The sequence below is a fragment of the Panthera tigris genome, chromosome A1, assembly GCF_018350195.1.
Source record: "Panthera tigris isolate Pti1 chromosome A1, P.tigris_Pti1_mat1.1, whole genome shotgun sequence".
Taxonomy (NCBI): Eukaryota; Metazoa; Chordata; class Mammalia; order Carnivora; family Felidae; genus Panthera; species Panthera tigris.
In genome coordinates this window covers 122,424,193-122,447,443 of record NC_056660.1, presented here as the reverse complement: position 1 = coordinate 122,447,443, position 23,251 = coordinate 122,424,193, and the positions used below count along the sequence as shown (strand labels likewise).

The 23,251-nt window shown below is 37.3% G+C and overlaps 1 protein-coding gene across 6 annotated transcripts in view; it reads left to right on the top strand.

Annotated features, from left to right (window-relative positions):
- Positions 1 to 23,251, top strand: part of JAKMIP2 (janus kinase and microtubule interacting protein 2) — a 207,607-nt gene that overhangs the window by 96,126 nt on the left and 88,230 nt on the right. The window contains exon 2 of one of the 6 annotated variants that reach the window (XM_042986664.1): positions 23,135 to 23,225. The exons of the other annotated variants lie outside the window; for them this stretch is intronic. The gene's annotated coding sequence lies outside the window, so the exon portion shown is untranslated. The remainder of the gene's footprint in view (positions 1 to 23,134; positions 23,226 to 23,251) is intronic. 6 annotated transcript variants of the gene reach the window in all.

The window sequence follows — 23,251 nt, the reverse complement described above, 5'->3', positions numbered from 1 at the left end:
ATAAAAAAATAAAATAAAAAAGATTCCCCACTATTTCCTTTATATTCATTACCGTAATAGTAATTTGTGGTTAAATTTTTCAAAATTCAAAATGTAATTAATCGCATACTGTTTTTCCTTTCCCAGAAAGGCTTTGCTCAGGCTGTATAACTATAAGCATGTAAAAGTAGTGTAATCTCTCCTGCAATACAACATGAAATGGGTTGTGGGGGAAAGAAAGAGGATAGAAATGAAAATGAGATGTAACCATTGGCTACCTTTAATTTTTTTAAAGCAGACAGTTCTTTGAGAAAATTAGTTATTATGGTATCAAGAGAATAGTAAATTATAGCTTTGTGTTATCAGTCAGAACACCAGACTTGACATCTTAACATCAGATGAGTTAGTTTCTTCATTTGTTGTCAAAACCTGACTTCTGTGCTCTGGATCCTAAATATGCAACCTAAAGACAGAGTTTGGGTATAAAGAGGACCCATAGCTTTGTTGCTTTGCGGGGCAAAGGACGCTGCAGCAGACTCAGGCCTTCAAAAACTGCACGTCTCCCCCTGGGAAAGGAACTGGGGGGCTTGAGAGGGAAATAGAGGATCTAGCCAGTTCTGACAGGAATTGTGTAGGTGCTGTCAGCCTCAGTGTGGCGCTGGTTCCGAAACAAAAGGCTAATAAGGGAGGAGAGGGGCGCCTGGGTGTCTCAGTTAAGCAGCTGGCTTCATCTCAGGTCATGATCTCGATTCCCGAATTTGAGCGAGTTCGAGCTCTGCTTCGCGAGCTCGCCTTTGCGAATCGGGCTCTCTGTTGTCAGTGGAAAGCCCGCTTTGGATCCTCCGTTCCCGTCTTTCTGCCCCTTCCCCGCTTGCGCTCTCTCTATATATCAAAAATAATAAACACACACACAAAAAAAAAAAGGGAGGAGAGGAGGTTTGCAGTAGAAAGGAGAAAGGTTATTTAGTTTAAAATCCAGCTTCACTGGGGGTGCCTGGGTGGCTCAGTAGGTTGAGCATCCGACTTCGGCTCAGGTCATGATCTCGAGGTCTGTGAGTTCGAGCCTCACGTTGGGCTCTGTGCTGACAGCTCGGACCCTAGACCCTGCCTCGGATTCTGTGTCTCCCTCTGTCTCTGCCCCTCCCGTGCTCATACTCTGTCTCTGTCTCTCTCTGTCAAAAATAAACGTTAAAAAAAAAATCCAGCTTCACTGAAGCATCGTGCAGGCCTTGTGGATTTTGTTCAACTTTATGCTTTTAAGAAGTTTCAGGGGCACCTGGGTGGCTCAGTTGGTTAAGTGACCGACTCTTGGTTTTGGCTCAGGTCATATCTCATGGTTCATGAGTTCCAGCCTTGCACTGGGCTTTGTGCTGACAGTATGGAGCCTGCTTGGGATTCTCTTTCCCTCTTTCGGCCCCTCTCCTGCGCGCTCTCTCTCTCTCTCTCTCTCTCTAAATAAATTAATTAGAAGAAGAAGGAGAAGAAGAAGTTGTTTCCATTGCACTTCTGATGTAACCCAAATATTGTCACTGTCCTTCTATGAATAACATTGCTCCATGCTATTCCTTTATTAGCTACCCTCTGCTGGGACTGGCCATGCACTTTAACAGTTTCAGCTCACTCTATAAGAAAAAAAGAAATAAGAAATTTCAGTTTATGACATTCTGGAACCTGCTGGTGCAAATCCTCAAAGATTTAGAAATTTGGGGAAATCATGAAGAGGAATTTTTGGGAAAGAGCCACTCCTTACACAAGGAACCTCCCATGTGTAAACTGCATAATTAAAACCAAAGGACAAATTAAAGGGGTGGAGGTGGGGGAAAGAAGTGGAAGGAAGAGAAGGGCAGGGGAGAGAAAAGAAGGGGGGAATAATTAAAAAGAGCAAGGAGAGAAACCTGAAATCTGTGAGAGCATGTTATAACAGCATCCTTTAAGAAGTGCACAGGTATTTATAAAACTGCAAGGGTGAGAATTGCAACCAGAAGCAAAATACTAAGATTAGTCATTTGCAGCAGAGTTGGGTACAGAGTGCAAACAGCAATGAGTCAAATTTAGACCTTTTAGAAATCATTCAGTTCACTGGCTTTAAAATGTTGTACTTTCAAATCCTTTTGCAGTGTAAACTATTTATGAATACCCAGGATAACTGGGACTCATACCTGTTGACAGGTAGTATAGTGTTTCATAATTAATCTTAAATACTTATCATTTCTAAGGTGAATCCTTCCTGAGCGGTCCTAGCCCTGGGAGAAAATAAGGAAGGTAATTCCCACTTCCTCCTACCCTTGAGTATGAAAGAAATATGATTAAAAATAATAATGTCATTAGATGTCTGGAAGGGGCCGTCATTTTTTTTTTTAAGATTTTATTTTTTTAAGTAATATCTACACGCAACGTGGGGTTTGAATTCATGACCCCAAGATCAAGTGGCTGCTCCCATTGAGCCAGCCAGGTGCCCCTTGAAAAGGCCATCTTTAACTCAAGAGGAGTGTTTACAAAACAAAAACAAAAACCTCCCAGTATGTTTATGGATTTTCCCACTTTTGTTTATAGTTTGGCTAATTTTGCTTTATGTTCTTTGAGGCTATGTTAGCAGATACACATAAATTTAAAATTTTTATATCTTTTTGGGGAATTGAATTTTGTCATTGTGAATTTACTCTATTTTCCTCTAGTGAAATTTGTTTTTTGTTATTAATGCAGTCAACACTTCTTTCAACTTTGTTTTAGATTATATATAACATAAATATCCATTTATATAGTTTTAACTATTTTATATCTTTGCACTACTATAGATATGGCTCTTTAAAAAGCATGTAATTTTGGATTTTTTGCTTTTTTTCCCCAGTGTGTCAATTTTATCCCATAACTGAGATGTATTTAAATTATAAATTTGATGTAATGTAATGTAATTACTGATATTTGAATTTATATCTACTACCTCATTATATATTTTCTGTTTGTCGCAAGAGTTCTGTATTAGTTTCACTTTTTTCCCTCTCCTTCCTTAACTTCTTTTGGATTGATAGGATAATTCAGTTTCTTCTCTGATAACTTAGAAGTTACAAACTCTTTATTCTAGTCTTTAAGTACTAACCTAGTAATTACAACATAGTCTTGAGTTATTAAATCCCTCTATCTATTTTCCTCCTAGTCCATATTTACCCCTGTGGAATTCTAGAACTATATGCTGTATTATTTTTGTGAATTATAATTATATATACTATAATTACATATATAACTATATATATATATCTCCCAAAAAATATTCAAATTTTAGAATAGTCTGTGTTCATTTATATTTGTCCTGATTTTTATCACTTGCCTGTTCCTTATTTTTCCCTGTATCATTTTCTTTCTGCCTGAAGAATACTCTCCACAATTTTCTTTTTCTTTTTCTTTCTTTCTTTCTTTCTTTCTTTCTTTCTTTCTTTCTTTCTTTCTTTCTTTCTTTTTTAATGTTTATTTATTTTTGAGACAGAGAGAGACAGATCATGAGCTGGGAGGGGCACAGAGAGAGGGAGACACAGAATCCAAAGCAGGCTCCAGGCTCTGAGTGGTCAGCACAGATCCTGACACGGGGCCCAAACTCATAGACTGCGAGATCATGACCTGAGCCAAAGTCGACGCTTACCCTACTGAGCCACCCAGGCGCCCCTCCACCATTTTCTTTAGTAGAAAACTAAAATGTCTTTATTTTACCTTCATTCTTAAAGAATATTTTCAGTAAATACAGGATTCTCATTTGACAGTTACTTTCTTTTAACTTATTGAAAATATCATTCTACTGTCTTCTGCTTCTCATGTTGCTGTTGAGAAGTCAGCTCTTAGTATAAATGCTGTTCTTCTGTAAGCCAGACCTCTATTCTGCTCTGACAGATTTTAAGATTTTCTCTTTGTCTTTGATTCTTGCTGGTACTTACTGGACTTCTCGAATCTATGGATTGGTATGCTTCACCAATTCTGGAAAAAAATTAACCATTATCTCTTCAGACACTGCCTCTGCCCCATTCTGTCTCCAGGATCCTTCTGTGGCTCCACTGAACATATGCCAGACTTTGATGCAGAATCCTCTCTGTCTTCTGCATCTTGCATCCTTTTCCATCTCTTGATGTCTTCGTGGTTTCGACCTGTTTTTTTTTTTTTTTTCATTCACTGATTTTCTCTTCTGTTGCACATAGACTGCCTGTGAGCTCAACTATTGATTTCTTAATTTTGGTTGCTTATTCTTTCTCAGTTCTATAATTTCTATTTTAGAAATTATATTTTACATTTAATTTAAATATAAATATACATTTATATATTTAATTATATAATATTTTGTATTTTCTATTTATACTATAATTTAGAAATTATATTAGATTTAATATAATAATTAAATTATATTATATTTCTGTTTGCTTTCCCAAATCTCCTATGTTACTTTTTATATTTTAAGGTTGTCTTTCAAAATTTTCAAGCTCGATTTTGTATCTCCTTGAATTAGGTAACAGTATCTGTTTTGTAGGACCTTTCTGATAATAGCAGTACCTGAAGACTTTATGTTTCTATTGTCTCTTGGCTCTGCTAGTTTTTCACAAATGCTGTCTTGTCTGCTCATGTATTTGGTCACCTTTGATTGTGTGCCGAGTGTGGTATTTCAGTAACTGTTACTAGAAATTGTTTGAGCGCACCATGTCAATTTTCTTTTGCATTTGCCAGTCTCCTGTGAGTAATATCAGTCTGGGATTACCTTAATCTAAATTTGGAGTTTGAGATTTTCTGGGTCATCTAGATGACTCACAGCCAGTCTGGAGTCTTTATGAATATTCATGTGCTTTTACATCATCTTTTCTTTACCCATATGCAGCACTTTGAGGTCCTAGCCCAAAGCCATGGCAGTTTATCCGAATTCCAGCGCTTTCCACTCTAGCCTCATTAGTCTATCAAAAACTCATTTCAGCCTCTTGGCCATCTCTCCTGGGTTAGATAATACCATCAGACCAAAAGCCCCTGACTGCTCTGTGTTCTTGGCTCTGGGTTCCTATTTTTCCCCAAATCTCAGTCTAGGAATTCTTTATAAGTCTTGTTTTTTCTTTAAAGCATTTTAAAATTTGGGGTTTCCTCCCCCCCCCCGCCCCCAGAGTTTTATATTGTCTTTATTGGTTGAGGGTTAGTCAGAATTATCTGATCTGCCATTAATTAACTAGAATCCCCAATGCACTTAAATATTTACCATTTTTCCTATTAATTTCTTTATGAGGAAAAAAAAAGGATTACTTACCTCTTTAGACTATTCCAAGCAAATTGATGAATGCAAAGCCCCCAGGATAGTATCTGGTACTTAGTGAATGTTCAATAAAGTGTAGTTTATATTGCTTTTCCTGGCATTATTGCTGTTTGTTAAAAATATCTCATAAAAATGGAACCTTGATGTTAATGAAGGTTCACACTTGCAAAAAGGCTTAGTCTGAACTGTCAAAAAAGCTAAACAAATGTTAAACAATTTTGTAATCAAACAGTAAAGTTATGCTAATTCTACAGTCCTTAAAGTGAAAAAAAATCTGAACAACCTGCATTGTATCATTCCCGGCTAGAAATAGTTTAAATACAAAGTGTCACAAATATATACAAAGTACTATCAATATTCTGGATGATGTGGTTTATTTTTGGAGATTACCAGTTTCAGTATTTCCCTATACTCTCACTTTCCTCCCCTTCTTGTCACATTTCTGAATTGTTAGCTATATTACTTACAGGAGCCCTGCCTAACCAGAATTATTGGGTTTATGATCTTAGCATAACGAAGAGTATTTATTTCACCATTAGCATTCTCAAAAGGATTACTGCTTAAGCTTTTACTTGAGAAAGAAAATACAAAGTGTCTGTGTTTGAAGCTGAAATGTGTGCCCTTCCATTTTTGCTTTTAAACATTCATAGACATGGCCATTATTTCCATCAGAGTGGGAGGGGTGGGTGCTAGGTGCTGTGTGGTTATGGTGTCGAAATTAAGATGGATGAGGGAGCAACCGAGTGAAACATCCAATTCCTAGTTTTGAAATGTCTCCTCCCCCCTCCACTAACTGATATTGGCAAAGCAATTTTATGATGTGAGAAAGCCACACAAAGAGATGTGAGCAAAGCCCTGTGTAAGTATTATTAGTGGCAGGACTTTATGAAATGTGTTTCCTATCCTACCCTGCGCATTCCTACTGTTTCAAAAGATTCATATGATTTTACAAGGAACTGTATGCAAAATAGTATCTTATTCATACCAGAATTAAAAACAAAGAGAAACAGGACTTTATAAAAATGATGCATAAAAAGGCACTATCTAATCAAATCTTGTGATTTAACAGATGCAGAAACCAAGACCTAGGGAACATAAATCACTTTATCACAAATAAAATAGACTAAATCCTTTCCCTGGGCTGGGACTAACCCAGTGGGTATCTTGATCCTATGGGTCCTCCAGTTATTTCATGGAGTAGCTGGAAAGCATGACTTCTGCAGATGAGTGTGGAGTGGAGCCAAGAAGGGCAGCCCAGAACAGGAGGAGAGTTTCAGACACAGGGCTGATCGTAGGTGTGTAGGTGAAGACCTAAGACAAAGACAAAGGCCAGAACAAAGAGGGTTTGAATCAGAAAACAAAGTTCAAAGTGAAACATGGCATACCTTTTTGAAATCTAAATTACAGATAAAGCAAGGGTCCTTGTAGAGTGTTCTAAATGGTGTAATGTCTGTGCAACTCATTTAAAGTTGTAGAGCTGGTAAAGACCTCTTTATCAATGCCTTAAAGTCTACCATTTTCTAAGAATTTACTGTGTGTTACACACTATAATTTACATCCACTGTTTCATTTAATTTTCTAAAATACTCAGTACTATTCCACTTTTATCCACGAGGAAACTGAGGTTTAATAAAATTAAGTTGCCCCCAGTTCCCACAAGCATCTGTCTCTAAGCTGTCTGCATTGTCACCAATATGCCAGCCAGCCCATTTCCATGTTATTTAACGTTTGTTTCCCCTGCATGATTGAACAGCCTGGGAAGGAAAGAAGCCCATCTCTCTTATTCACTACTGAGTCGCCAATTCCAAGCATAGTGCCCAATGCAAAATAAATATTTGTTGAATAAACTAATAAATGAGTAAACAAGTAGAATAACCTATTTTGTCGTCACTCCTGTGGACCAGAAACCACCTCATTATGGCTATAGAAAAATGCATGTTGCCCCTACTATTAGGCACAGGCATCTGTTTCTTGGCAGTCATGGTCCTATTGTCTTTTTCATCAAGATCCTGTTTTCAAAGTCACTATGAAAATAAAAATAAGGACAGTTTTTTTTTTTAAGGTGGAGCCATTCATAGCTCTATTGTTGTAAAATGGTGTATTTTAACATGTTATCTTTTCAAAAAAGTGAATAATTTTCAGAAAGATGTAAGAGCCTAAAACTTTGGCTTAAATAAGAAATAGTGTAAATATTTTCATTCCTCTCTGTTCAGAAACAAGCATTTGTTCCCTAGACATTTTACTCCTTGGAATGTGTCCCTATAACTCATTCAGAAATCTACATCCAGATGTAAAATAATAGTAGTACCTTACATTTGCATAATGTAATTAAGTTTTCAGAGCTGTTTCCCATCACATCTATCATTTTATTTTATGCTTCTCTTTATCAGAGCCTTGGTGCATTTTGAATTCATCGTGCCATAATAATATATAGTTGAAAGCATTAAAACATTGGTATTGGAGGATAGAACTACAACCTTCATTTGTACAGCACTATAATAAACTGCTTTCACATATATTATCTTAATGGACCTCACAATAATTCTGAGAAGGAGATAAAGCAGGTATTATAATCTTTATTTTACAGACCAGGAAATGGAGCCTCAAAAGGTATTAACTTGTTTCTGAAGGTCACAGTTAGGGTCAGGCGTAAGGCCTGGTAAAGATGGGAGTCAGAGACTAAAAAATTTTTAGCAGTCAAAGGCTTTATTTGGGAACTAAGGTCTCGGGCGAGGTTCCGTGACTCAGGGAGAGAGAGAGAGAGGAGTCAGGGAAGTCCCACCCAGGTGTGGTGGGGTGGGGTTTTTAAGCTGCAGCGGTTCCGGGTTTAGGTCCGGGTGGGCCTTTTTCGAATCAGGTCGTGCTGTCGCTCGGTGATTGGTTGACCTCCAGTTCGTTCTGGCAACTTTTCGTTGGGTTGCGCTGGCAAAATGGCCGTCCCCTGTACTGTGGTTCCAAGGACATCCTAACAGTCACCAAGCTAGTGGCTGGCAAAACTCAGACTAGATTCTAGGATTTCTGACTTTTAAGTGAAATAAGCCTGTTGCAAAAGATCATATGTTGTGTTTCTTCTCTTTGACACTTTGCTGTATATATAATGCATACCTGTTGCTTTAACTTTTTTTTTAATGTTTATTTATTTTTGAGAGAGAGAGAGAGAGAGAGAGAGAGAGACAGAATGTGAACGGGGGAGGGGCAGAGAGAGAGGGAGACACAGAATCTGAAGCAGGCTCCAGGCTCTGAGCTGTCAGCACAGAGCCTAATGCGGGGCTTGAACCCACGAACCATGAGATCATGAAGTGAGCCGAAGTCGGACACTTAACCAACTGAGCCACCTAGGCACCCCTGACTATTTTTAATGTTTATTTGTTTTGAGAGAGAGAGAGAGAGAGAACATCAGTCAGGGAGGGGGCAGAGGGAGAAAGAGAGAGAGAGAGAAAGAGAATATCTCAAGCAGGCTCCACACTATTAGTGAAGAGTCTGATGCAGGGCTTAATCTCATGAACCATGAAATCATAACCTGAGGCAAAATCAGGTTGGTAGTACAACTAACCGAGCCACCCAGGTACCCCTGACTTTCTTTTTTGATAGCTAACATATTAGATGGAAGAGATGATAAAATTGTGTGTCACTGCAGAATCTATGTATCTGTGTAATGTTATAAAGCACTGACCATAGTTTTTGAAAAAAATTTTTTTTTTCACTATATGAAACAAAATCTACAAGACACCTTAGAGCATAACTAACACCATCCTATAATTTTAAGTATGAGTGAACTAGGTTCTAAGGACATTAAATGACTTGTGCAAGTTTAAAGAGATAATTTGTAAAAGAACTCAGAATGGAGCTCATGTTTCTTGACTCATCATTCATTCAGTTTTCCTTCAGATATTATTAAACCTCTATGATATGTCGATCACTCTGTTAGGCATTGAAGGATGCAAACACTAGTAGAATATTATTGCCTTTAAATAATTTGTAGTCCAATGGAGCAGTGAGGCATGCACACTGATAAACCAAATGCAAGGCAGAACATAATGGGAACTTTAAAAAAAAATACAAACAGGAGAACAAGCAAGATTAGGATAATAGTTTTACCTCTCATTTACTTTACATTGAGTTCAGAGTAAGTTATTAATATGTGACTTGCTCAGATACTAAGATAGACCACAGAAATGATTTCATTGCATTTTTAAAATAACTTAAAGCACTTACTGTATATATAAGTATATATGTGCATATTTAAATAGGGATGCTTGTATAGATCCATGTACATATGCATAGAAATAATTATATATGTGTAATTTTAAGCATGTGTGCATCTGTAAGTAATTTTAGATGTGTACATAAAAATTTTTAGGGGGATGTGTGCATGCATATTTCCTTTTTTCTATACAATTAAACTTTTTTTCCTTTTTTCCAGTTTTATTCAGAATAATTTACATATTACATTGTATTTGTTTTATTATAATATATGCATCTATATATACATATATGTATAATTTTGCAAAATGATCACCATAATAAGTTTAGTTAATATCTGTCACCTCGCATAGTTACAGATTTTTTTTCTTGTGATAAAAACTTTTAATATTTACTCTCTTAGCGACTATCAAATATGCAAGATAGTATTGTTAACTATCCCCATGTTGTACATTACAGGCCTAGAACTTCATTATCTTATACCTGGAAATTTGTCCCTTTTGACCTCCTTCAGCCATTTCTGTCATCCTCCAATCCCTACCTCTGCCAACCACAAATCTGATCTCTGTTTCTATGAGTTTGTTTTTTTTTAAGATTCCACATATAAGTGAGATCATACAATATTTGTCTCTCTCTGACTTATTTTTCTTGTGTGTATATCTTCATACCCAAATGCATGCAAATATATACAATAGTTTTGTAATATAGACCCTTAACATTCTAAGCAGATATCTGAGATCTCAATTACCTAGTAATGAAGTTTTCATAACATAGTTGTAAAATATCATTTAAATAGGACACCTCCACAAATCTAAACTATTTGTATGATTGATTTAATAGATCTTATTTGCTGCCACAGCCCAACTTCTTTAGAGAAGAAGATCACTCTTGGGTCTTTCCACACCCATATCAGAGCCAACCATTGGCTTTATTTGGGGAATGATTTTTACCAGGAAACAAAATGTGCTGTTGGTGGTGGTGATGGTTGCTTCATTACTTTAGGAAAGTCACTGCATTTCTAAAGAGTAAGGCTGCTTTTGGATGTTGGCTGGGTGCCTAGGCTCACTCACCAGAATTAATGTCAGCTACACACTGATTTCAGAGTACCCCCCCCACCCCTACCCCCCCCCCCATTCAAACCTAGGAATCTACGATATTACAAAATGTCCTCCTGCCATGCACATTTGAGGTCACCCACAAATGTTGTATTTCTTCGATTAAGACACAATCCATTGTATTTTGTAACATTGATTTAGTAACATCTTTTCAGGAGAAAAATACATAAATGGTAAGCAGTGTCTCAGTTTCAGGAATATTGAAGTGTGGGGGGGTTGTATTATAATGGAAGGAACAAGGAATGAAAGGAATGGAAGTTAAAATTTTGGATGAAAAATAACAAAGTTTAAATAGCTGTTTACTTTGTAGATTGATTACTAAACTAATCATAATTAAAGTGTTGGTAATTGTAATTCCACCTTGTTCCTCCTCCTACCTGACTAGCTGTCAGTTAAATCTTGAAATGTGTTATGCTTCAGAATCACCTGGGAGTAGGGGCGCCTGGGTGGCTCAGTCAATTAAGCGTTCAACTTTGGCTCAGGTCATGATCTCATTAAAAAACATTAACGTTTTTTAACGTTTATTTATTTTTGAGACAGAGAGAGACAGAGCATGAACGGGGGAGGGTCAGAGAGAGAGGAAGACACAGAATCTGAAACAGGCTCCAGGCTCTGAGCTGTCAGCTCAGGGCCCAACGCGGGGCTTGAACTCACAGACCGTGAGATCATGACCTGAGCCAAAGTCGGATGCTTAACCTACTGAGCCACCCAGGCGCCCCTAAAAAAAATTTTTTTTAAATCACCTGGGAGCTTGCTAAAAATGGAGATTCTGGGCCCTCCCCTCAGAGCTAATTCAGAATGTGTACAGGTAGAGCTTAACATTTGATTTTTTAAAATTCTGTTTTAGAGAGAGAGAGAGAAAGGAGAGAGCGAGGAAGGGGCAGAGAAAGAGAGAGAGAGGAAGAATCTTAAGCAGGCTCCATGTTCAGTGAAGAGCCCGATGCAGGGCTCGATCCCAAGAACCTAGGATCATGACATGAACGGAAATCAGGAGTCAGAAGCTCAACCAGCTGAGCCACCCAGGCACCCCAACTTTGACATTTTAACTAACTCTTCAGGTGATACTAAATCTGTTCAAAATTTGAGAATCAGTGTCTAAAACCCAGTGCTGAGGAAATGTGGATCTTTCCTTGATCCATTTTCCTTATTTGAAATTTTACTTTGATTTTTGTGAGGTTTTTTTGTTTGAAATTGATATTAACCTTCGATTGTCACTTGAACCCTAGTTTGCTGGAATTTCATCATGTATATCTAAATGTGTAAAATATTTTCATGCTCAGTAACACTTCCAAGAATGTCTCCTAAGAAAATCATTTAGAAACTAATATTCGTTGATAGTATATAATATAAATTTAAATCTCCCTTCTCTCTGACTTGTACTCTTAGGAGAAATTGCTCAGAAATCAGCCGCAACTAAAGCTTTTTTGTAACTGACTTTCCTCAGACCAGTCAGTGTTTAGCCTACATCAAAACAGCCCAGGTTCTGTCCTCTAGAAACATCAGTTCAGCTCCTTTCCAACTTCTTGTTTCAATTCCTTTTTGCTAGGAAGACTCTTTACTTACTCTTTTGGGCCTGATTTATATATCAAACATTGACTCACTAAATTCAGTATCACAAACCCGTTCTTACATATCGCATCAACAGTCTTGGTCGAACATTTGGAAGGAGAATATGTGATGGAAAATATGTATGTCTGTCAAATTTGGAATGGGATATGTCACCAGGAAGTATGTACCAGTGCTAGCAAAAACTGGTGGTTATGCATCACATTTCTGTGAGCACTAGCATCATAAAAGTTGAATGAGAGAATCTCATGGGTCATCGGAGGGGCGCTATCACTCTGCCACAATTTAGCAGTAATCCAGTATTTCCTAAAGTGTGATGTTAAGTGGGACATGGATAGATTTCCCCCATAATTATATTTTTATTGTAGCATATACCAGAAAAATATTACTAAGACACCAGAATTTTGGTTTTACAAATATACCTGTTTAGATCAAGGTAAAAAATAAAAATAAAAATAAAAAATAAAAAAGTACACTTTAAGGGAAAAATGAGTTGATTTAAAGAAAATTAATATTATAGATAACATGTAACTATAGTGAAAATTATGAGGGTGGTGTGGAAATGTCTGAAATTTGGAAAATAGTGTATTTATCAATATTGGCTGCACAGACATCATGGGCATCCAGCATCCATGAGAGCTCATGTTCATTTCTGTCCTTTCTGGGACTCTACAGCTCGGCTGTACTTGCCAAGGACTCAGCACAATGCCTGGTATGTATTAATTACTATGTATTAAATCACAATGTCTGTTTAAACTGTTCAACTTTCTGTATAAAAAAAAACAAAACAAAAACATTCATGGGGCTCCTGGGTGGCTCAGTTGGTTAAGTGTCTAACTTCTGCTCAGGTCATGATCTTGTGATTGGCTCTGTGTTGGGCTCTGTGCTGACAGCTCAGAGACTGTAGCCTGCTTTGGATTCTGTGTCTCCCTCTCTCTCTGCCCCTCGTCTGCTCATGCTGTCTCTCTCTATCTCAAAAATAAATAAACATTAAAAAAATATTTCACATATCCTCTAAGAAAGCTTTGACAACAGAAAGAACCCTTTAGTAACTGTCATTCTCTGCATAGATTATTAAACTTCTCAAGAGTCTGTGTTTCCCCATATGACAAATGGAGGTAATATTTAGGTAAGTCATAGTTTTTAAGATAAATGGCAGAATCTACATAAATTTCTGGTCATGCTGCATGGTGTATGGTACTCAACAGTATAATTGTTATTTTTTAAAGAGATGTCCATCATATCAGATAACCATTCAAAGTGTTAAGAAAAAGAATCGTGAGTATTTATGACAGAAGGTATTAACATGCAGGCATTATTGGGAAGGGAGAATTGTAGGAAGAGGGACAAGGCAGAGGAAGAGATCATGAATAGAATACCTTAGCCAAGAGTCCCTATGCCCATCCTTGCCAGTGCTGACTGGAAAGAGGTTCTGGTCAATTCTTTGTTAAAATGTGGTTACTGACCTTGCAGCCATTCCTGATTCTTAAGCCTTGTGGAACATGAAAAGAGTCATCATCCCTTTTAAGCCTTTCTTTAATCAGGTACCTAAAGTGATTTCATTTGTGCAAGACTTTCCTTATTAATACATTTTAAGACTTCTCTATCAGTTCTACTCTTTGTCACAACAGCATGATCCTCCCCTGTAGAACTATTCCATTATAGATACTGATATTTAAATAGTTCTCCAGTCTCTTGCTGCTATGAACAATGCTATACTGACTAGCCTTACACAAAAGTCATTTCACACATGTGCAATTATACCTATAGCACAAATTTCTAGAAGTAGAATGTCTAACTTAAAGGCATGTGCATTTTCAGTTGCTAAATATGTTACCACATTGCTCTGCAGGAAGGTTGTGCTAGTTTCTCCTTGCACTACAGTACAGGAGTGTTTCCCCACATCCATGCCAAAATGGCACATTAAAAAAATTTTTTTTCCTGATATATAAAGAACAGAATTACAGCTTTCAATTGCAAGTCCTTAGCTATGTGTAAGATTGAACTGTTCTCTTTCATTGCTTTGTTTAAAATGAATGACCAGCCTTCCAGCCACACGCTTTATCCGGAGGATAGATGATCAGAGCATTTCTGCCCTGGAATTGACCTCAGATTTCACTTAGCCCAACTCTCTCACTTTGCAGGTCTGGAAGTCGAAGCCCAAAGTGGAGAGAGTTTTGCCAAGAGTCACATAGCACCTCAAATATATTCTTTACTTAGTTAAGTAACCATTCACTGTTCCTTAGTTAAGTACTCTTTGAATCCCTTCTGACTCCAATAATCTGCTTAAGGTACAGAAAAGATAAATGACTGTATTAGAACTCTGGGGTTCAAACCCAACTTGAGCAAGACAAGTTTTTCCACATTCACATTTGGGCTTATCTGATTCAAAAGCATTCTAAGGAACCAAGTAATCAGAGGATAATTATCCTTAAGAGCAAGGAATATTCTCTCTTGCAGCACCAATGAGCAGATTCTAAAGAGATTTCGCTCATGCATGCTGGCTGTAGCAGATGATGAGATAAAATTATCCCCGCTGATTTGCGTGCAGATGTTTGCCTGTACCTTGTTATTCACACTCTGCTATGTTGTGAGGGCTATTCTTTCTCTCTGGGTTCATCCAATAAATGCCTCATCCATCAGAAAAGTGAACAGACACAGCTCCACTGGGCCTCTGACTACCTTTACCCACAGCCACACTGCAGTGCTTTTTCTGAGGTGCTTCCTAACTCCACCTCAGAGCCTTTTTTCAAAGTCAGAATGATCAGCCTTATCAACTACAAAAAATTACTGACAGCCAAAGATCTGTAAAAGTTAAGGAAGCAAAACCTCTGTCAGACGTCACTGGTAAGTAGTGATTGTACTGATTGACTATCAAAGAGGATCCATTTGATTCCCATGGAAAAGCTGATTATTAATAGATAATTTAGTCCCACAGGAGTATGCATCCCTCCTTGGTTGTCTTTCCTCTTACCTAGCTCCACCTCTGATGTTGGAGACCTCTCCTTTGGTCCTCTTTAGCCCTAAAGACCCCACTAAGGGGACACAAGGAGAAAAAGGGAGAGCACAACACCATCTCTTCTTGAAATAAGAAAATATGAGAGATCTGGATTTTTTTTTTTAAGATTTTAAGTAATCTCTACACCCAACATGGAGCTTAAACTCACAACCCAGAGATCAAGAGTCATGCTCTTCCAACTGAACCAGCCAGGTGCCCAGAGAGATCTGGACTTTATCACTAAATCTACCATTAACAGGCTGTGATATTTGAAGCAAGTCAAAACATACTCTTTATCCCTGAGGTTCCTTACTGCTTTGAAATTCTAAGGTTGGCTTTTTTATGCCTTGTGAAACTCCCATTATATTGCAAACAAATAATATCCGTATCAAATTTTTTCAAGTCTATTCATCAGGAGTTGATTTGCAAGTGACATCAAACTGATGTAAACAGGAAAGGTAACTTATACCATGTAAATGGAAAGTCTAGAGATAGAGTGGTACTCAAGCATGTTTGGATCATGAGTGTTCTGTCTTGCTGACTCTTGATCTGTCTTTCTTTTGGGTTCTATTGGCCTCTGTATTAGCTCTTCTCTAATGGAGGGAAAGTAGTCACTACCAGATGTAGACCAACATTCCATCAACTTGAGCAAAATAGTTCTATGAAGTCTTGGAATTGAGTTTCACTAGACAAAATTGTGCCCATCCTAGAACCAGTTGCTAGGCTCCCAGTTTGGGAGCATACCAGCCTTTTGCCAGGCAAGGAGAAGAGATGTACTGGGGGAAGAACTTAGCTCTACTGAAATTATATGGAGTGAGAATGGAGGAGGGATGATTCCCTGAAGGAAGTTCTGCTATCAGAAGAATGTAGAGGTGATGGAAATATAAAATGGGTGGGCAATAGTTTCCAGTATTATTGAAGCCTAACTTTTCCCAACAAGATTCTCTCCCTACTTTTGTCTCTGCTTTTCATCTTACTTGTACTATCTGTGAGGGTGAGAAGGAAGCCAATTCTCACCATCTTTAAAATATCCTGCCTCTACCACTCAACTACAAACCAGTATCTAATGGCATCATGATTCGTTTATTCTACTGTCTTTGGATCCAAGACTCCTTCCTCCATGATACCCACTCCCCTCTACTCAGAATCATATTTTTCTTTATCTTGTGTCTCTTCTTAGAGACTTTTTCATTCATGGCATTGGTTCTTACCAATTTTGATGCTACAATTCTGGGAAAATGAAATCCTTACTATAGCTTACAAGGTTCTACATATTTTCACTCCTAGCTACCACTATTTCCCTCTGTCACTTTCCTCTCTTTATAAATGCTCCAACCAGTTCAATATGCTCAAATATCAAAGCATCATCCCTAAATTTCTTCCTGCTAGAATTGAGTTGTTCACGACAGGTCCATGTTTCCACTGCAAATAACTAGAAAAGCTGTAATGTGTTACACAGGTTGTATTTTAAAGGCATTTTGGGAGCCGCTGAAGCAAAGACCAGAGGGACTAAAATTTCAGAAAGGAGAGAAATTTTGAGAGGTGATCTGAAGATCTGCAGTTGCTTTTTTTCCTTGGAGATTTGCTGATTCTTGGCTCTGGCTGCAGGCTGAGAATCTGGGCTTGGTTCTAAAGCAGAGTATTTAGTAGTGACACGGTGAAGGAAATACAAACACTCAGCTGAATTTCCCTCATATGATGCTAAATTCTAAAACTGTCATTATCTATTTGACTATTACTTCCCCCCAGGTTTGCCTATTTTCTCCTCCTGGAGATACACGAGATATATATCAGACTTTATTACTCTGATTTACATTTGTCTTAACTTCTTACACATTTTCTTCAATCTCTTTTTGTTCATAATATTGAATAATTTCTTTAGCTCTGTCTTCCAGTCTATTAAATGTTTTGTCATCTGTATCTAATTTAATATTCACCATGTATTTAATTTTCAATTATAATAATTTTTTCCTTCCTAAACGTCCAATTATTTTTATATTTTTATGAGTTCAATTTTGGTTATCTTATAAATTCTGTTAGTGTGATTATTTCCATCATTTTAATAAAAATTTGTATTTTAAATCAGTGCTTATATTTAAAATCTCATATTTTAAAATATTTTTAGCCTCTATAACTTATATTCTATGCCTGATAATTTCAATATTTGAATCTTTGTAAGTCAGATTTTATTGTCTGCTCCTCTCCCAGTAAAATTTTCTACTTTGGAACTTTATCTGGGAGAAGTTTTTGAAGTCTCTTTTAAAGGTAGGTTTCTCCAAAGAGGTTTTGAGTCTGCCTCTTTCATTTCACTTAGATCACTGGCTTTCATCCAACATGTGGATATAACATAGGTAGTATACTTTCAGGTCACATACCATCATAAAGGGTGGATGACTGGCAATTTCCCTTGGTATTCTTTTGTAGAGTAGGCTGATATTTAGTTCTCTTCGGGAGCCCAGTTGTTTGCAGGCTCCTTAATAAAATGTCTGAGCATATTCTTGATAGACATTAAGGTTTATTTCCTGTCCCTAGTGCCCAAGAATCATCACCTTTTGGCTGATGCCTCTAGGATTGAATCATCTGTGGTGTTTGTTTATATTTCTGGAATTCTATTTTTGATCCATTATTGGTTGTTGCTATTGTTGATAATCCATAAATTTTAGGTGTTTAAGTGGGCAAAATGTTCAAGAAAACTAGATCAGTGTTATGTCTGGAAAAGAAATTCTCTCTCTCTCTCTCTCTCTCTTTATTTTAAATGTTTATTCATTTTTGTGAGAGAGAGAGCACATGGGTAGGGACAGGGAGAGCGGGAGACAGAGGATATGAAGCAGGCTCTGTGCTGACAGCAGAGAGCCCCATGCAGGGCTTGAACTTAAGAACTGTGAGATCATGACCTGAGCCAGTGTCTGATGCTTAACCAACTGAGCCACCCAGGCACCCCCAAAAGAAATTCTTTTTAATTCATGTCAGTTTCCTAAGCCACTCAGCTCTATCTCCTCCTCACTTGCCTGTCTTCTTACCCCTATTCTTCATGGTCTTACTCTTATAAAAGACTCCTCTAATTGTTTCCTTACCTATGTAGAGACTTTTCAGAATCTGTGTGTCAATTACCTTCTCTTACCCTGGAAATCTTTCTACATCTGTCTTCTCTATATCCATCCAAGTTAAAGCCTAATTCTATCTTATTTAACAATTGCAGTAATTTTCTTGCTATAACTCATTTTGACTTACTAATGCACAACTTTGCTCATCTCACACACCTGTTCACACCATCAGCAATCCATTTGGCCTACTGAATAAGGCTTTTAGCTGGCCTAAATTACCTTTCCAACTCTATTGTCTCCATTTCCTTTACCTACAGCACACAGTTGATGTGCCTTAGTGTTTTCTTACCATAGATTGTATGCCATATATATGGCAATAGTAATAGTATTAGTATTATATATACTAATATATACTATATACTAATATATTAGTATACTAATATATACTATATATATTATATATGCTATTGCCATATATATGGCAATAGTAATAGTATTAGTAATATATATATATGTATATATATACTATTGTATTTATTGTATATATAGCATACAATCTGCTATATAGTAGCAGTATACTATACTATATAGTATACTCTCTGCTTTATTAGACTGGGGTCACAGCATGAGCAAAGGCAAGAAGGGATGAATGTGTATAGACCAATTACAGAAAAAGATGGGTAGCAAAGAGATTCTTTATAGATCATCTTAGACTACATAGATTGTGATAAATGATGTTTGACCCAGATTGTAAAAAGCTCTCCGTGCCAGACAGGTTGTTGTCATTCTGTGGGCCAGAGGGCACAGATGAAAGACCGTATTGCATTTATTTTTGTATCACCACCTTGCACAATTCTAGGGAGCATACATGAATGACATCTCCCAAAATTGTGCAGTGGGCTAACCTCAGTAGACCTCATAGCATAGAAAACAAAATCTTAAGCATGGCTGGCATTTGGTATCTGCTTACCACGTTTTGTCCAGTCTACACTGGAATATGTCTTAACATTATTTTTGTAGTTACCTAACCTTGTTGGAGTGAGGAAAGTTATGACAGGTAATGATCTGTAATATTGGGAAGATCTCCATAGATTTTTATTTTGTATTTGTCTCTCCTTTAGAATGGAAGCAATATAATGATATTATATTGAGATTTTATATACTGGATATGCTGTGACTTTAAAATGTATAAAAGAAATATGTATTATTCAGCATCACCTTACTAGAAAAAACTTTTTTGATTTATTTAACTATGTCTAAGTCAAGCAGGTATGCCAAACATTAGTTCTCAACTCGTATAAATCATTATATAACAAATGAGGGAAAAAATCCCAAACAACCTAGCTCTCTGACACTTCTCTCTCTCTCTCTCTCTCTCTCTCTCTCTCTCTCATTGTCAGACACACACACACACACACACACACACACACACACACACACACACAGATATACCTTCGCTTCCATAACAATAGAGAAAGAAAAGAGAAAAGCAATCCTTGCTTTGCTGGTCAGAAGCTAAGGAAGAACAGAAATATCTAGGCCGAGGGCACAGGCTAGGCCTGCTTCAGCTGGAGTGCTGCTATCCCTGTTAGATAATGCAGTAAGAAGGAATCCTACTCATCTGGCTCTCCCTAGACAGGAAATACGAGAACTGGGGGAGCCAAGCTGTAGACTAAGAGAAGCCATCATAAATTTTACCTATGTTGAGTCTTAAGGAATGAAAGCCTGGATCCTTGAGATCTACCTTTTAAAGTGGGTGTGGAAGGAAACCCGACAATTGGTGCCACTTTTCTTTTCCTTTTTTTTTTTTTTTTTTTTTAATGTTTGTTTATTTTTGAGAGATGCAGCACAAGCAGGCCAGGGGCAGAGAGAGAGGAGACACAGAATCCGAAGCAGGTTCCAGGCTCCGAGTTGTCAGTGTTGAGCCGGACACGGGGCTACGAACCCATAAACTGAAAGATCATGACCTGAGCCGAAGTTGGATGCTTAACCGACTGAGCTACCCAGGCGCCCCTGCTTTTCCTTTTGATCCTGTTAACTAATAAATAGGCTTTTCTTTATTTAAGTTTGTGTTAAAGAGCACTTAATTTAGCTAGACTGGTAACTATCTATAAACTGCCAAATTTAGTGCACAAATCACTTCATAAGAGTCCTGAGTGTTAATACTTGTCATGTCTTTAATTTAGTTTGATTTTAACTTGACCATGAATACTCAATCTAGAGTCTGAATTTGAGAATAAGGGGAGAAAATCCTTCTGGTCCTGTGTCCAAAAATGGTCACATACAAAACAAATTGGTTTGCTTGCATGTGTTCATCTATTATTCTGCGCCTTCTGGTTACTCAGCCTCCAATTTAGAACTTTAAACACAAAATTTGTCACAATTTTATAAGCTTTGTGCCACATGTACTCATTACTTGGGTCAAAAGGGCAAGAGACATAAAATTTGATTTCTGTGGCTTTAAAAACAACTTAGTTTTCTGCTTTATTTTCTTCATTTGACAGTGCATCTTTATTTTTTGCAAACATGAACTTGGATTCTTCGGCAAAGAATGAATCTGAACGATACTAAGAGATAAGAAAAGTTTGAGAAATATGCAGTCTCAAAAAGAGAAGTAACACAGAGGCAAAATTCAAGGAGGCATGAGAGGCCAATTTACACATCAGGCTGTAAAAGCTGCAGATGGAAATTGCCAGCGACAGAGAGGGAGGGAGTTGAGGAGAATGACAAACAGCAGCTTTGACAAGCATAGCCTATCAATTTCACTGGACAATTATAGGACCTGTAGGAATCTTGTTGGGGTGGCTCATTTTCCTTCACAGCCTCTCCATCTATCAGGAAGTTCTGGAATGGGGTAATGACTGCTTGTGGTGTAACAGCCCACTGAGGCGTCCTGTTTCTATTTGTGGTATGATCATGCTCCCCAAATAACCAAAAAGATCAGATAGGAAACACCCAAAAAGATAACGAGCTGCTAGCATCCCCTCTGGAAGATGAATTTTATCTTCTGTAGCCTAAAATAGAAACTTAGAGGAATTTTTAGACCTCAGTAATTTTCCAGTGTAGGTTGTAGCACCTGCCAGCTGATGGGTCAACCTTAAATCTGAGATTGAATGAGAGCGATCCTATTTGACGCCCAGAGAAGAGCTAAGTTTAAATACATTAAATAATTGTCCATAAAATTCTTTTACAAACGAGTTATTGAAAATGTCGCTAGAAGAAAGTATTTCTTTGAGAAGGAGTAAATACCACCGATGTGCTTAACAGATTTGATTTTATACTGAAATCTTACATGTCTAATCACAAGTTCAAACTCAAAATTAATTGTAATTCTGAGTCTTTAAACCATGTAAGCCATTAAACCTGAGTGTTTAACAATCCTTTGAAATTCTGACTTGGCAAGACTGAGACTAAAGGGTAAATACTTGCACTTTAAAAATTACTATAAAAATAAGTTAATGCTTCTAATAGAGTGAAAATAAGGTGTTATAATTCCGTGTTTGGGGGACATTTTATTTTATGCCCCTTACTCCCTATCCCTCCCCCTCAAAAAAAGATTAATTAAGCCTTCAGCATTTTTTAATACAAAGAAAGGTGTTTGCAGAATCTCTTTGCCATTCCTAACCCCACATATCACTCACCAGTCTATTTTGTCGATGACTTCTTAATTCTGAAAGATGAAAAAAGAAAATGATTTGCAATTTATAGTTATGACATGAATAGATGAGATTATCTCGGTGACTACTCACCATGGTCTCATCAAACGTCAGATGTCTAATAGTAATAATAATGCTACAATGTATTGAGTTTTACTGCATGCCAATTATTCTTGTATGTATTTGCATGTATTAGCTTATTTCACCCAAATCACAATCCTATGAGATAGAAATTAAAAGCTGAGCAGAGAGAGGTTATGTGTCCAAGGTCCAGTGTAACCATTGTAGATGGTTAAAGCTGGTCTTTAAGCATGGGGTCTGACTCCAGAGCTATTGACCTCAATCATCGTACATCATTTTTCTGTAATTTTTAAGATACATGAGAATGCAGTTATATTTATAAATAGCTAACCTAAAGATAGAAAACAATGTATGATTTTTACTGTCTTCGTCAAATAAAAATTGTCTGCCATTTTAGATTATATACAAAGTTGATGTACAAATAATTAAGATTTCGCTGTCTGATAAGAGAAAATGACGAAGCATATCCACTTTCTCTAACTTAAAGAAAGAAATCCTTTGTTTTCATTTTTCACAGTTTTCACAGTGTATCATCAGTGTTGGTGTTGACAGTGTTATTAACTGTCTTGTCAATCTTATCATTCCCCACAAATTTTTAAAAAGATAAATGTTCTGAATCTAACTTGGCAAAAGCAAGAGAGAGGGAGATGGCTATTGAGAGAGAGAAGAGAGGCAGAGTTTTGAGACAGAGAGAGATAGAGAGATCTTTGTTTTGCTCGCTGGAGGACACTTTTCCCACACCCCTGGGCCAAAATTGCAAGTGCTCTGCTGTTCTCTTGCCATTCATCACTCTTTTCATTCATTCACTCTTTCTTAAGAAATATTTATTGCAAACTGTACTGTTTTTATGCTAGTCGGTCTAGTGAGCAAAACCCAACATCACCTGTTTTCACAGGGCTTCCATTTTAGTGGGGGGATGAATATTGATTAAAAAAATCAAATAAATATATAACCCACATGCTGTGATGCAATGCTCTTTACAAAAAAATAGCTGGTGCTGTGAAAACATACAGTAGAAGAAATTGGCCAGATCTGGAGAAACTGGAAGTCTTCTGTATTAGCTTCCCAGGGCTGCCTTAACAAATTACCACAAAGTGGGTGGCAAAAACAACAGAGATGTATTCATTCTCTCATGGCTTTGGGGGCCAGAAATCTGAAACTCAGCTGTCTGCAGACATGGTTCATTCTGGAGGCTCTGAGATCTCCTCTGTGACTTTCTCCAGGCTTCTGCTGGTTGCTGCCAATCCCTGGTGTTCCTTGGTTTGTCGACGTGTGACTCCAATCTCTGCCTCCTTCATCCAGGCATTCTTCCCTGTGAGTGTCTGTGAGCAAATTTTCCT